This window comes from Falco cherrug, chromosome 1 (assembly GCF_023634085.1).
Source record: "Falco cherrug isolate bFalChe1 chromosome 1, bFalChe1.pri, whole genome shotgun sequence".
Classification (NCBI taxonomy): Eukaryota; Metazoa; Chordata; class Aves; order Falconiformes; family Falconidae; genus Falco; species Falco cherrug.
The window spans coordinates 709,361-722,504 of NC_073697.1; positions in this window are offsets into that span (position 1 = coordinate 709,361).

The window sequence follows — 13,144 nt, forward strand, 5'->3', positions numbered from 1 at the left end:
AGAGGGGTTGCAAATTTTCTGCATTTGCAGGTGGATGTGCTGGGAAGAGGGTGCAGGACACAATGGCTCATTTGCTTTTCCCTTCATTAGCACCTGCAAAGGGAGATGTCAGCCCAAGTACAGCAGCTGTGGCACACTCTGGATATCCTTCAGCTCCTTTCCCCAGTACCACCCCCCAGACCCACAGAGCCTGGTGTCATCTACTGTGTTCTGCTCGTTGCCTTTCGGGAAGCAGCATTAATGTTGGCCCACTTTATTTACTAGAACAGATGCACTGTAGGTGTACATCTGGCCCACTGAGACACACTCAGGTCTGTGCTTGGATTACATGCATAACAGAACATTAGTGAACTCATTTACAACTAGCATTTTTGTTATTCATAGTCACACATTTGAAATGCCATGCAGACATGCCCTACCAGACAAGTATGATTCCTAATCCTATTGCTTTGCTGAAAAATTATAAACCAAAGAAACGCCCAAACCAATACAAAGTATCCCAAATTCACAGAAAACCAGACAAAATGAAGCAGAATTGATGCTTTTTTCCATTACATGGAAGAAGTATTTCTTAATATGGTTTGAAACACGTTGGGTTTTGAAAATATACTTTCAACCTGATGAAGCTAACCTCTGTCACAATTTCATTAAGATAAATTGGCTAACCTGCGCCCCAGGCCCCTAGCAAACACTGCCAAAGAACACTGTCCAGAAACCTGAGAGGAATCAGAGTTACTGGGTGATAAGGAGATATCAATGTTATGCACTCCCAGACCACACTGTGTGGGGAAAGCTACTTCTGTGACACTAGTACAGGGGTCCTCAAACTACGGCCCGTGGCTGGATATGGCCCCCCAGGGTCCTCAATCCAGCCCCTGGTATTTACAGACCCCCCTGCCGGAGGTTGTGGGGAAACTAAGCAGCCACAGATGACTGCCTGCCACTTCATCTGCGCGCCAGCCCCCTAGTTAAAAAGTTTGAGGACCGGACCGCTGCACTAGTACCACCGCATTGCTGCCTCCCCAGTCTTTGATGTACTCAACCTGACAAGAGCCTGCAATTATTAGATTTGTTTTTAAGATTAGGAAACAAATGAAATGCAGAAAGATTTGTTCTCCTTGCTAGCCATCGTTTGGTCTTGTGTTCAAATTAAAATATCAGCCTCTCCTAGTGTCAGGAGGCTCAATGCGATGGTATGCAGATAGCCTGAATCCCGCCTAGCCCCGTATGCCTCGTGTTTCCTCTTGGCTGATCCCGGGTAGCTGCCCCCACGCATCACTTCAGCCTCCTGCATCTCCCCGCAGTCACCTGTCAGGAACCACTAGCTCCCTCCATTGCCTAGGTGTAGGGATGGGGGTGAAATTAAGGACTGGGACTACAGGCTTTCATTTCAAATAACAAGCCTTACAAGTTAAGAGAAAAATCTGAAAACTGGAAATAAAGGTTGAAAAACACGCAGGGCAAATAAACCTTACTCTCAACATCATGATTTTTTTTTATTTTAATCTTCTTTTTCAAGTTACTGTCTGCTTTTTCTGGAGTCCAAAATTCTTAGTGCAGTGGCTGTAACAATCTATGGGTAAAAGTCTTTGGAGAGAGGGTTCTGATTTTTTTTTTGTATATGTATTGGCAGCGTGTAGTGCAGTGGATCTGGGTCCCCCTGAACACTGGCAATAGGGCAGTGGGTTTGGATGGGACCCAATATAGCTGCAGCACTGCAGGCTCTGTCAGAGGCAGAGGTTTCCCTTCACTTGATTTGGTCTACCCTTCATGTGTTACCTGGGAAGATACCCTGATACTCAAACCGGTGACCCCCAGACATCATCTTCCATAAAAGAGCTCAGTAGAGAGAGTAGAAAAATGAGATCGGCAAGCCTTCCCATAGGAAACACTGTGAATAGGCTGTCTCTCAGAAACTCATAATAGCAGCATCATTTACAGGCTTAAGACAACAATTAAATGTGCTAAGAGGCTGATCCTTCCTATTAAATAGTTTAAAAAGAGTAGGGTACTGACTAATCCAAAGAAAACACTTTGCATGTAAAACCTGAAGGCTGGTGAAAAAAACCCCCACAACAAATAGCATGGCAGAATGACAGAAGGAAAACCACAGTAAATACAACAGGAGCTGCAGTAGCAGAAGAAAAAAGATCTATAAAAACTCCAGCTTTGTGGTTGGACTGTAACAACCATAGTGCCCACATACCTATGGCCATGGGGTGTACATGTACCTGTCCTCAAGCCTGAGGCTGAACTCAGCATTTGACTAAGCCACAGAGAGCTGTGCAGGCTTAAGCAGTCCCCAAGCAGCTGTTCCAGGTCACTCCTTTATCTTGCAGCAGCATCCCTCTGTTCTGCCAACACAAATGTTTCATAAAACTCCTGATGAACCAGGACCGGCAAATGGTCAGACATAGTATGGGGGTTTACTCCCTCTGGAAAAAAGAGATTTTATATCTAGCTGAAAAAAAAATATGTGAATCAATAGGAGGTTTTTGTTTCAAACTGTATGTGTATTTTCATCATGCTTGTTGTCCTTCCTTTCCCGCGTGGCACTGCTTGCCCAGATCAGAAGAGCCCAAGCAGCAGCCCATACAGCAGCATCTGCTCCACAACACCACATTTCGCAGCAATACAGCTACCTTAACCCCGATTCATTTCACTGCTGGGATCTGGGTGTGCATTGAGGGAGAGTAAAGTAGAGAGGGTTAAAACCGATACTAAATACTTTAGATAGGATTGATATTATTTACAATTAGTCACCTGATTATGTAGACTTTATAGTCAAAGGGACAAACCAGGCACCCCCTAAAAGCAGTTATCCTGCTCTGCACTGGTGAGATAAGACAGCAAGGATGATGTGTGCTCCAACAGAAGCTTCTTCTCTTTCTCTACTGACTATGAAAGTTGTCTAGATGATTAGCTCAAATTTATAAAATTAGCTTCCAAGTGGCTAAATAAAAAGTTTCCCTGCAAGAAACACCCCTAAACAGAAAAGGACATCAAAACACCTTCTTACATAAAGCAGATAAGAGTTTTTTGCAAAACATTTAAAAATTGTGATTTAACAATCCGCTTTCTGAGTACATACAGCCACAGTTCTAAAAATCTGCTGATCATTTCAGGAACTGACTGTTCTTTCAAGCATATCAAATGCAGTCAGTTAGAAAATCTAGTATTCCACTAGAGAAAAAAAATGCTGTTATTAATCTGCTGCATCTATTTCATATGTTTTCTGTTGACTGCCTCCATTTGCAAGACAGACTGCTGCAATTTGTGTCATGTTGGTCAGGAAATAATGCAACACAAACAAACTAGCAAACAGCAGAAAGCTTTACCACTGGTCAGACTCCCCTGTCCATGCTGTTTCTCCATCCTCCAATAACCAGACCACACTCCTCCTCATCTCTACTTTACCCAGAAGCTCATCTCCCACCCTCCTCGGCGCTATTTAACCATTTTGCGGATGAGCTACAGCTGCACATCATCAAAGCAAGGCCACCGCTGCATATTATCAATGTCAATCAACCCCACTACCCTCATTCCCCTACATGAGACCACATTTACTTGCTTTAGGCTTTACTTTTTGTGCATATGCCGTACTTCCTTAGATATTTATTTTTTTTGGCCAGTTTACTTGATAAGCACAGCCAAAATTGCCCAATGCCACCATGACAAAAATCTTAACAGTTTCTTTCCTGTTGCCTAATGGAGTAAAAATGCAACAGGTATAAATCATATTTATATCTTAAAGAGCTTAAAGGGTAGTTTGAATGTTTTTTTTCTCTTACTGAAACTGAAAATCCAGAAATCAGTAAATAAAGGATAGTTACACCAATGGTTTGCACACGACTGGAACAAGCTACAGGGAAAAATATTTTCCCATACCTACTTTTCCTGAAATACTAATAATAAAATCAATGGCACTGTATAGTAATTAGACCTGGGACTTCTGCAGATGAGGTCTGAACCTTAGGAGCTGGAGCAAAAGGTCTGCTGTCTGAGAACATTAGCAAAATTACATTCTCTGTGGGCCAGACACAGTGGGGATGTATAATTTGCTAAACAGTCAGTTGGAAATGCATTGGCATAGATAATAAACTTCTTGACAGTGAGACCTTATGCAGAGTCATATTTTTGTGCTGTAACATGCTACATACAATGTTAGGTGACCAGAAGAAGCCAGCTTTGCTGCCCCTGAAGTTAGACTTTCAACAACATCAGTACGTGGCTGTGTTTGGTTTACAGCAGGAAAACATTAAACAAAGATTAAGAAGTGGTCTAGTCAGAAATAAACAAAATAGTAATATGGATAATAGCTCATTTCTTATACTAAAATAGGGAGCAGGAAGTCAGTGACAGTTTCCACAAATTTTTATCAGAGACCTATAGCTTTCATGAGTAACATCAGACAGTTCTGATATGTGATACATGGGGCAATTTCATATGGCTTGATAAGTGTAAACAAGTCCTGAGGTGCTTGAATATTTTTTTTCATTAATGAACTACTATTTTTTTTTTTTTAAGCTGTAACTGTATTGAATGGACTACGTAGATAGAAATTTATTTCTAGGGCTATAAAGGACTTGCTATGTGACACTGGGCAAACAATTATATCTCTAGATTTGAGATGTCCTGCCTGAATGGGAGGAATGATAAATTCATATTTTAAAATTTTAAGATCATGAGGGTCATCACAACAGCTAAGCTGATCTTATGAATACTACAGCTTTCTAGTTTCATTCTATACCATGCCTCTACTCTGTCCTCAAATTGTGCTTTAGGCTAATGCAGAGAGGCACCAGCCTCATGCTTTCTGATAAGGCAATGAAACATCCACTCTTCCCATCATAAGTTGTTCCAGTAATCACTTATTTATTGTTTTTTTATATTTTACATGTATATAATACTTATTTATATTGATTTATACTTCACCTATATTCAGGTTCTAGCAACTTCTTGTATCCTAAGAACAAAATTAACTCTATCCCAACCAAAATCAGGACAGTGCTAAAGATCTTTTTTCTTGGGGAGAAGTGTAGCTTCTCCTTCTGAAAGGAATTCGTAATCCAGACACTTCTCACTCTCTTTTTTTTTTTTTGTCAATTGAAGAGATTAAACTTTATAAACATTTCAGGATGATACATTTGCTAGAAGCTGTGACTTTTTACTTCACCCACTCCCATTCCTTATTATTTTTGTAGTGCAAAAAGACACCTTACACACCCTGCAGCATGTTGACTATAAGATTAACCTGACATTCAATCCCTGCTTTTATTGTCTTTATCACTGATGAGTCATAGTAAAATGATTACAGAAAGTACTCACAGGTTTGTTGGAACAAAGTCGAGAGGCACATTCTCTACTACTGAAAACCATCTCAGTTGTTACTTCAACCAGCTGAAGTGGGTGAATGTTGTGGTCAAAATACTCAGCTGCTGGGAAGTTTCAGGGAACCTCTTTCAAGTATGTCTTTCATTTAATCTATTTCACACACTGTATTTCATAACATAACATCATTGCATCAATTAACATACTACAGTAGGCAAGATTTTTTTTCAGACTTACACCAAAACACTTTCTTATCATTCTACTATGGTTAATTGATTACAAAATAACCTTTCCCTTTAATTAGTAACCCAAATATCCTAGCTATAACAGAACTCTAACAAGCTGATTTTTCTTTTCTGATCCAGACATTTTGTCACTTTAACTTTCTTGAGAAAAATAATTTCTACTTAACAATATAGCTGCAAATATGAATTATGTGTATCAAGCTTTACTTAGTACATTTCCTGAAAGCCAAAAAAGCTGTCACCAGCATCAACATATCACTATTTCAATTTACCAAGAGAAAAGCAACAATCCTGGCAATGCAAAGACCTCTTCACCAATGTCTGAGTTCTTTCCTAATCTAAATACTACATTGAAGCACAGAAAGTCATAGAAGCGTAACTGTAAACCTGCTGATGCTTTATAGTCCTCCTTAACCCCCCAACCCTGCTGGAGTGCCACACATGTTCCATCTGACCATAATTCTACTAATTTTTCCTGTTTATGCCTAGTTTCTACTCAGTCTTCCTGGAAAACAGAGATGCTTGAAAGTAAACTAGATGGAAGGCACAAGCACATGGGCTGTGGGATATAACTGAACCAAAGCCAAACTGAACTGAAGCCAAAAAGAGATGATTAACATTTCAAAGAAGAGGAGAAAAATCATTTAATATTCGATGTCCTTTTGGTTTGGATTGCTGGTGTTCACAGTCTCACAATATCACCTTAAAATAAGTGGCACAAAGATAATTTACTGGGAGATGACTGATTTTGATCTGGGAATGTACAGCATGACAAATTGCATCAGTGCAAAAGTAATTGCTCTTTAATTACAATGTCAAAAATTATACAGTCCCACGGCAGAAATATACCAGTCTGCATTTCTAAAATTTTCACTCTTTTCATTGACATTATGTTCAGTTATCTCACAAAAGGTTACTGTGGCCAAGGCTTGGCATGATAAAAGTTTGATGTAGTAAATTAAAAATGGATAGGAAATAATTTATATATCTCCTCCTGTACTATTTTCAGCAGCGGATGAGTTGTACTAGATGGCAGCAAAAGTAGGAAGTGCCTGGACTGTCTCCTGAGCTGATAGGCACCGGCCGGTCAATAAACCCATGGCAGAGCCCATTGCAAAATGTCCCTAGCCAGAGATAAGAATGTTGTTATTACTATGACCTGAATTTGGTTAAATCTCTACTTAGTATTGACAAGGATATTCCAGCTGATCATTACTGAGGCAGAACCCAGCCTTTTGCGCTGCTTTGTCCCCAGTTTGGTGCCCACCAGCGAACAGTCCAGCCCCGCTGCGGTGGATGGAGCAGCACCCTCAGTGCAGTAACTGTGCCACAGCAGCCCAGCCCATGGCACACATGCAGCAGGGACACCGTTTCCAAAAGTCGTGCTGGCAGTGCAACACTACCCAGAGAAGGAGAATGTTAGCCATTCCTTGGGCCTCCTCAGACCTGAGAAAGGAAAACCACTGCAGGAAAAAATCCCCTGGGAGCTGGATGGGAGCTCTGTTTCCAGAAAGCCAACATTTCCCAAAAATAAAAAGCTGGAGGAGGAACGAAGAAATATGATGCGTCATGGGCAGTGGTGAAATTTTCTTCCTGGTGTGTGATTAGCAAGATTTTTGGTTACCCCTAAGAATACATAAGCCTTAGAAAAGGTCAGTGCTTGGAAAAAAGTAGGTAATCCCTCGAAGGTTTCACTGTGTATGCTGCAGTCAAAACGGCAGCCAGAGAAGGGTGGGCTTAGCTTCTCTGACTGCTTTCTCATTCAGCACACAGCAATGCTCTCCAAACACCCACATTTTTGTGATGTTCAGCAGATGCAGGGAATTCAAATACAAATCCAGTGTTTAAATGAAATAATACAAATTTATTGGTAATATTCATGTATTACTAATTATGATGCCAGAATAGCATAACAAAAATATAAAGAGCTTGTATTATTGTAATTATAATTTTCCCTGTCTCAGCACAGGCCTCAACAAAACTACGGCTCTTGTTACCAACTGAAACAGAACAAACTGTTCCCTATAGAAAACATTGTTTCTTGGGATGCTTCTGCCTGTAAAATTCACCAGATAGCCCTGGGTAAAGGCTCTTTTCCAGCAAATACTACCAGCTATTTTCTGGCAATACTACTGAGGAAGTAAAGGCTGAGTAATGTTAGATTTTCACCTGTCAGCTTCAGCTTTAACTTTTTAACTTTCTGCAGACGGGATCAACATCAGCAGGTTCTGTGGACAATATGCTGCTTGTAAACCATGGGGTTATTTTATGTGTTTTGGATAAGTCATTTGTGGACATAACACAGGCATAACAGAAACTCAGTCTGTGACCTGCAGGCCCTTGGACAACAGCACACATCAAAGGCATGTGTCTAAGTTGCACGTAGCAGGGGTAAGATCAGCATCAGTGTCACAGATCCCTAGAGCTGGTGCAGACTTGTCACTGCTCTCTCTGTTTCCTCTAATAAAACCACTGTACTTGACTCTGGTTGCAGATGGCATGTGAAATGACATCAGTATGTCCAGAATTTATTAACATACAATGTGTGTGCTGCTTTCTTTTGGCTCTGTGTAAACTACTACATGTCCAGAATCCTAGGTAAATACCTGAAATCCTCAGAGAAGTCCAGGACAACACTTCCTGATGAAAAAAAGAGATGAAGTCCGGCCAAGGCCAAGCACATTGCTCTTAAAGTTTATTTCCCCAGAGGAAAAAATGTGTTGCAAAGCTGCAACACGTTCCTCTTTCCCCCTGGCTTCATAGTACTTATTATAACAGGTTTCTGCTCTGTTACTGGCAAACACGGTCTTCACCATCGCCATGCAGCCCTTGTGGTTGAGAATGACTGTGCAGGGTTGCTGGTGAGCTAAACCCAACCCATACCTTCTGCAACACTGCTCAGCATGACCATTACTGTTGCTCTGCAGCTGCTTATTTCTCACCTTATTCCTGTCCAAGGTCTTGACGCTGCTGATGCACAATGCCAACAGCTTTCCTCATCAGGGTACTCTGCACTGCTGCTTGTAACTAAGCACTGCTGAGATCTGGTTAGTACACTACATGCAGTCAAACACATCCCTTCTGTATCCTGAGGCACTTGACCTTTCTTCATTACCAGATGATATATAATGGATGAATAATGAATAATTGTAGGCTTTTGAATAAACTGAAGTTATAGGCATGACTGTTTGAATATTTCATTCCACATTTGGTCCACCTCTTCATAACAATGGCCATTAAAGAAAATGTCTAGCAGCATTACAGTTATATTATTACTGCCCTTTGAGCTTCCAAAATTTTGGGCAAAGGCTGATTTTTTCCTTTGTGCACCTTTCTGATAACTGTGGAGTATTCCAACAGCATTTTACCTGAGTTCATGTTTTCCCTACAGTGGCAAGCATGAGTGAAGTTCAGCTACAAGGCATATGAGGGGGATTCACCTCCATCTATGGGAGCTTCCTTGGAGCGTGCTCTTTTGTCTCTAAGGCAGGATGGATACTGCAAACCTGCTCAGCTGTCAGCATGGTCTAGAAATCTAAAGCAAAGGTGGGGGCCAAGGAAGTTATTTCTTTAGTGCAACATACAGATTTAAGTGATTTAAACGTGGATGTAGACGACATGAAGACATTAAACTTTTCAAATTGTACAGAAAATGGGAGTCACTGCATGTGCATTTTAAAAGTCTGCACACAATGGTGACTGGGATTGCCAGCTTGTTTCATTTGCTACATCCATTGTTCATAGCTTATGAAATCCTGTCCACAAAAGAGGCACATGGATTTCCTCATGGTTGAAAAAGGATGTTTTTTGAATTCTTTTTCCAAGCTAAATCTCACCTGACAGCTCACCGGTAATGATGCCTTCATCAGACAGACTTCAGTGCATACTAGCATCGCAGTGTGAGGTCTCCTCAAATCTTGGGGAAGCAAGCTGGTTTCTGGAAAGAGCAAAGAAAGCATTGCTTATGTGTGCTGTTTGTTGCCAGACAGATCCATATCCAATGTGTAATAAATCAACTTGGTAGAAGATGAACACTGGTAATTATTTTTCTACAATGATTTTCAAATGAGATTTCTTTAATACCACCAGTCTGGAGCTCCTGAGGCCCCTGAACAGTCTGCACCGCAATGCCCTGCTTAGATTTGGCCCACTATTCACTGTTCCCTGTGCATCAGCAGTATGTGTGTTTGGTGATTTAGTACCACATGACAACATGGCACACAGTAGAAAGAGCACTACACATCCTCCCTCAGAGCTCTGAAGCTTAATTCAGCTACCTCTAACTCATCAGCTGATGGATCAAATCCAAAGACTCCCAGATTCCATGGAAGTATCTTTTCTTACGACATTCAGAGGTCAAGTTTTAGATCCTGTTGATTGACTTCTGAGGACCAGAGGCATTTGGAAACACTTATCATCCCAAATAAAGGACAGAAAATAGGACCATAAGATTGTCTAGTCGCAAAGACATTTCTGACAAAGAGCACTTATTTGTAGTCTCTTGCACACCTGCAATTGGTAGATAAAATCTGAAGTGGTTATTACAAGTGACGATGACATATATGCAAATGTATGGAACATGATTATTTTTTGTTTAGCATGTTCTAAGAAAGTAAATCTTCCTGCGATATGTAGCAGAACCTATTTCAGCTCTAGACAAATCATGAAAGGCAATTAGAACCTCCAAGGACAACACCACATACGTGATGTGATGGCTTCACCTGCTTTCCAGGGTTTTGATCTTGTCCGTTGCTTATATCACATCCTGAAGAGCTTACAACTTTCTCAAAACTTGTAGTTCTGTAATCAGAAGACATTAAAAAGAGGATATTGGTCAGTTCTCTTGAGTCTGCTTTCCTCCCTGCTTCCCCAATGAAAGCTCCCAAATGGTTCCCATTGTCCAAACTTGAGCAATAGGGAAGTTTCTATTGTTCCTGCAGCAATGCCCGTTTTCTCTTTCTCCTCTCATCATGCTATTTGAATTCATAAAGACAGAGCCTCTACCTTTCTCTAAAATTTCCTGGCACAATTATTGCCAGGAAAAGTAAGTGTGCTATTTATCTCAGCAGAACAAAGCTAGCGACTGTACAAATACTATTCTGCATTAATTCCATGAGCTGTCTGGGTGAAGAGCTGAGAGCAACTCCTTGTGTCACACAACTATCTAACAAGACAATGTTAGGAAGTCAGTGCTTTGTGCTGCATGGTTCAGCAATCCTCTTGAACTGGGTATTTCACGTAAATGTAAGGGAGAAAGGTATACTAAAAATCAATCATGATTTGATACCCCGTTATCAAAGTAGATGTACTGCCTAGAAGCACTGCTGAGTATGATGGTAGCCACCATGAGGAGACTTGATCTGCATATTTTTAGAAACTGAAGAACTTTCATATCTGTTAGGTCAGATACATCACCTCTGGCTATCGGAGGGGTCATATTGACTGAAGTGTTTGCTGAACTCGTGCGGCATTTGTGTCTTGTATTCATGAAGAAGCCTAAAAGACGTGGCCTAAAAGACATGACCTAAAGGAGTGTGGAAAGAGAGAGCTGTTGGTAGACATCGCTTGTGCCTTCGCTGCTTTCTCCTTCAGTCTGGTTTTCAGTTGTTCAATTAATTCTATTTGCAAGCAGTTAATTATTTGGCTGCTTCTGACTTACTGGTCAATAGTGAATTACAATAGCTATTTCAAAGAGTAAAATTAATCCTAATAGCAGGGTATAAGCCAAATTTACTTCTGAGTAATACTTACGTGAGTCTAGAGGAGCTCCATTAGTATTGAATAGACATATGTCCCTGAAAACAGTGTTCTTGTGTAAAGGGGTGCATCTCAGGGGGAAACCACTGGGCCTCTCAGGTAATACAAATACAAAGCTTTCAAATGCAGAGAAGCCAAATTCAACATTCATTTGGCAAGAGAGAGGAAAGGTGATATGAAGACTGGTGCTCTGTAGGGAGGTGAGTTAGTTTTCATCTCTAAATAAATCTCGCCCTGCTTCCAAAGACTGCGCCCAATATACTAACAGAAATGTCAGCCATACTCTTGCCAGAACTGTCTCCAGCAGGAAGCATGGGGCAAATTCAGATGAGCCATGCAGGCATGATCTGGTATCATCAGCTCCTAATAACAGCCTAAATTCAGGCATTAAGGTAACCTTTGTGCTGCAATGCTAGAGGGAAAAAAAAAAAAAAAAAAAAAAAAAAAGCCTACAATTTTTAAGGGGAAGGGCTCAAACAGCCAACGAGCACCTGCCAGTTCAGGAGTTTGTCATGACTCATCAAACCTCACTAAACCTGCTCTAATACACTTCTGCTTTGGGTTTGGTTTTTTTTTGTTTTTCATTCGTCCCTGACTTGTACTTAATCTGTTCTTCTTGGAGAGGAAGGAGACATAAATTTGTGTGATGTGCTTCTGGAATGATCCTGGTTTGTGTATGTCTTCTTCTGTTCTTTCATCACCACAAAAGCCTGTAAAACAAGTTGGTACTTGAAAATCCACTTGAAGATAAGGGGTAGGCTCACAATGTCAAGGAAGATATATAAAAGGTAGCAAAGGCATCCAGCTAAACATTGCCAGCTTTTGAAAAGGCAAACCCCACCGGAATGCTTGGCAATATACTCCAGCTGGATGAGGAAAACCTACATACTCAGGTTCTGAGAAGAGTTTTTAATACCATGACTGGGCTTTGTTCTACTTTTGGTAGTAAAATTATTGTACATTAAAATAGGTCTTTCCTCTTTTTTCTTCTGCATAACATAGCAACAGTCTATTCTTCAAAGCCTTTTAATTGTGGGGACATAATTTTTTTTAATGAGCCTTCCTTATACTCTGAATAAAATACACTGAAATAAAAGTAGACGTAAATTACCAGTGTCTGTTTTCTGTGAATTATATTTTTAATCATCGCTAAGCATCACAGCTACAGAATTTAATGGGATTATTTCTTAGTATTTCTTTTACGTGTACATTTTCTCTCCTTTCAGTTTGAAAAAGAAGTCAACTTTACAAATGTAATTTCTATTAATGCTGCTCCCATTTCATTGCCTGGAACCTCTCCCTCCTTTTTACCAATTTGAAACACTCCAAAGTTATGGGTCACCCTTATGAGGTTAGGTTAGAATGCAATTAAGGGAGTAAATAAGTAGGGGTCTCTTTGTATTTGGTATTTGGCTTTTGAACTGCTGATGTGGAGGGTTTTTTTAAGCCTTACTCATACTGGGGAGGCCAAGATACTTTTTCATAGGATTCATAGGATTTCATAGGATAGCATAAAAGAAACATCAAGCACAAGGATGTTAAAGATAAAAACGCTGGATGCGAAGACTTTGATTCTAGTTGTTAACATTAACTCTGCCTCTGAAATCAGTGTTTTCCTGCTTTTGTTTTTACAGCCTCACTTCTAATTTTTCTTTCACCTTCTCTCTAAATTACAGTTGGAAATTGCCCTAACAACTGGTCTTCCTTCAGTCTTGGGGGACTTCAGTAAATACTTTTCCAGCCTCCTGCTGAAGTAAAATCCGGCACACTGAAATATCTGTGCGGGCAGAGCACAAAGCGGTTCAAGATGG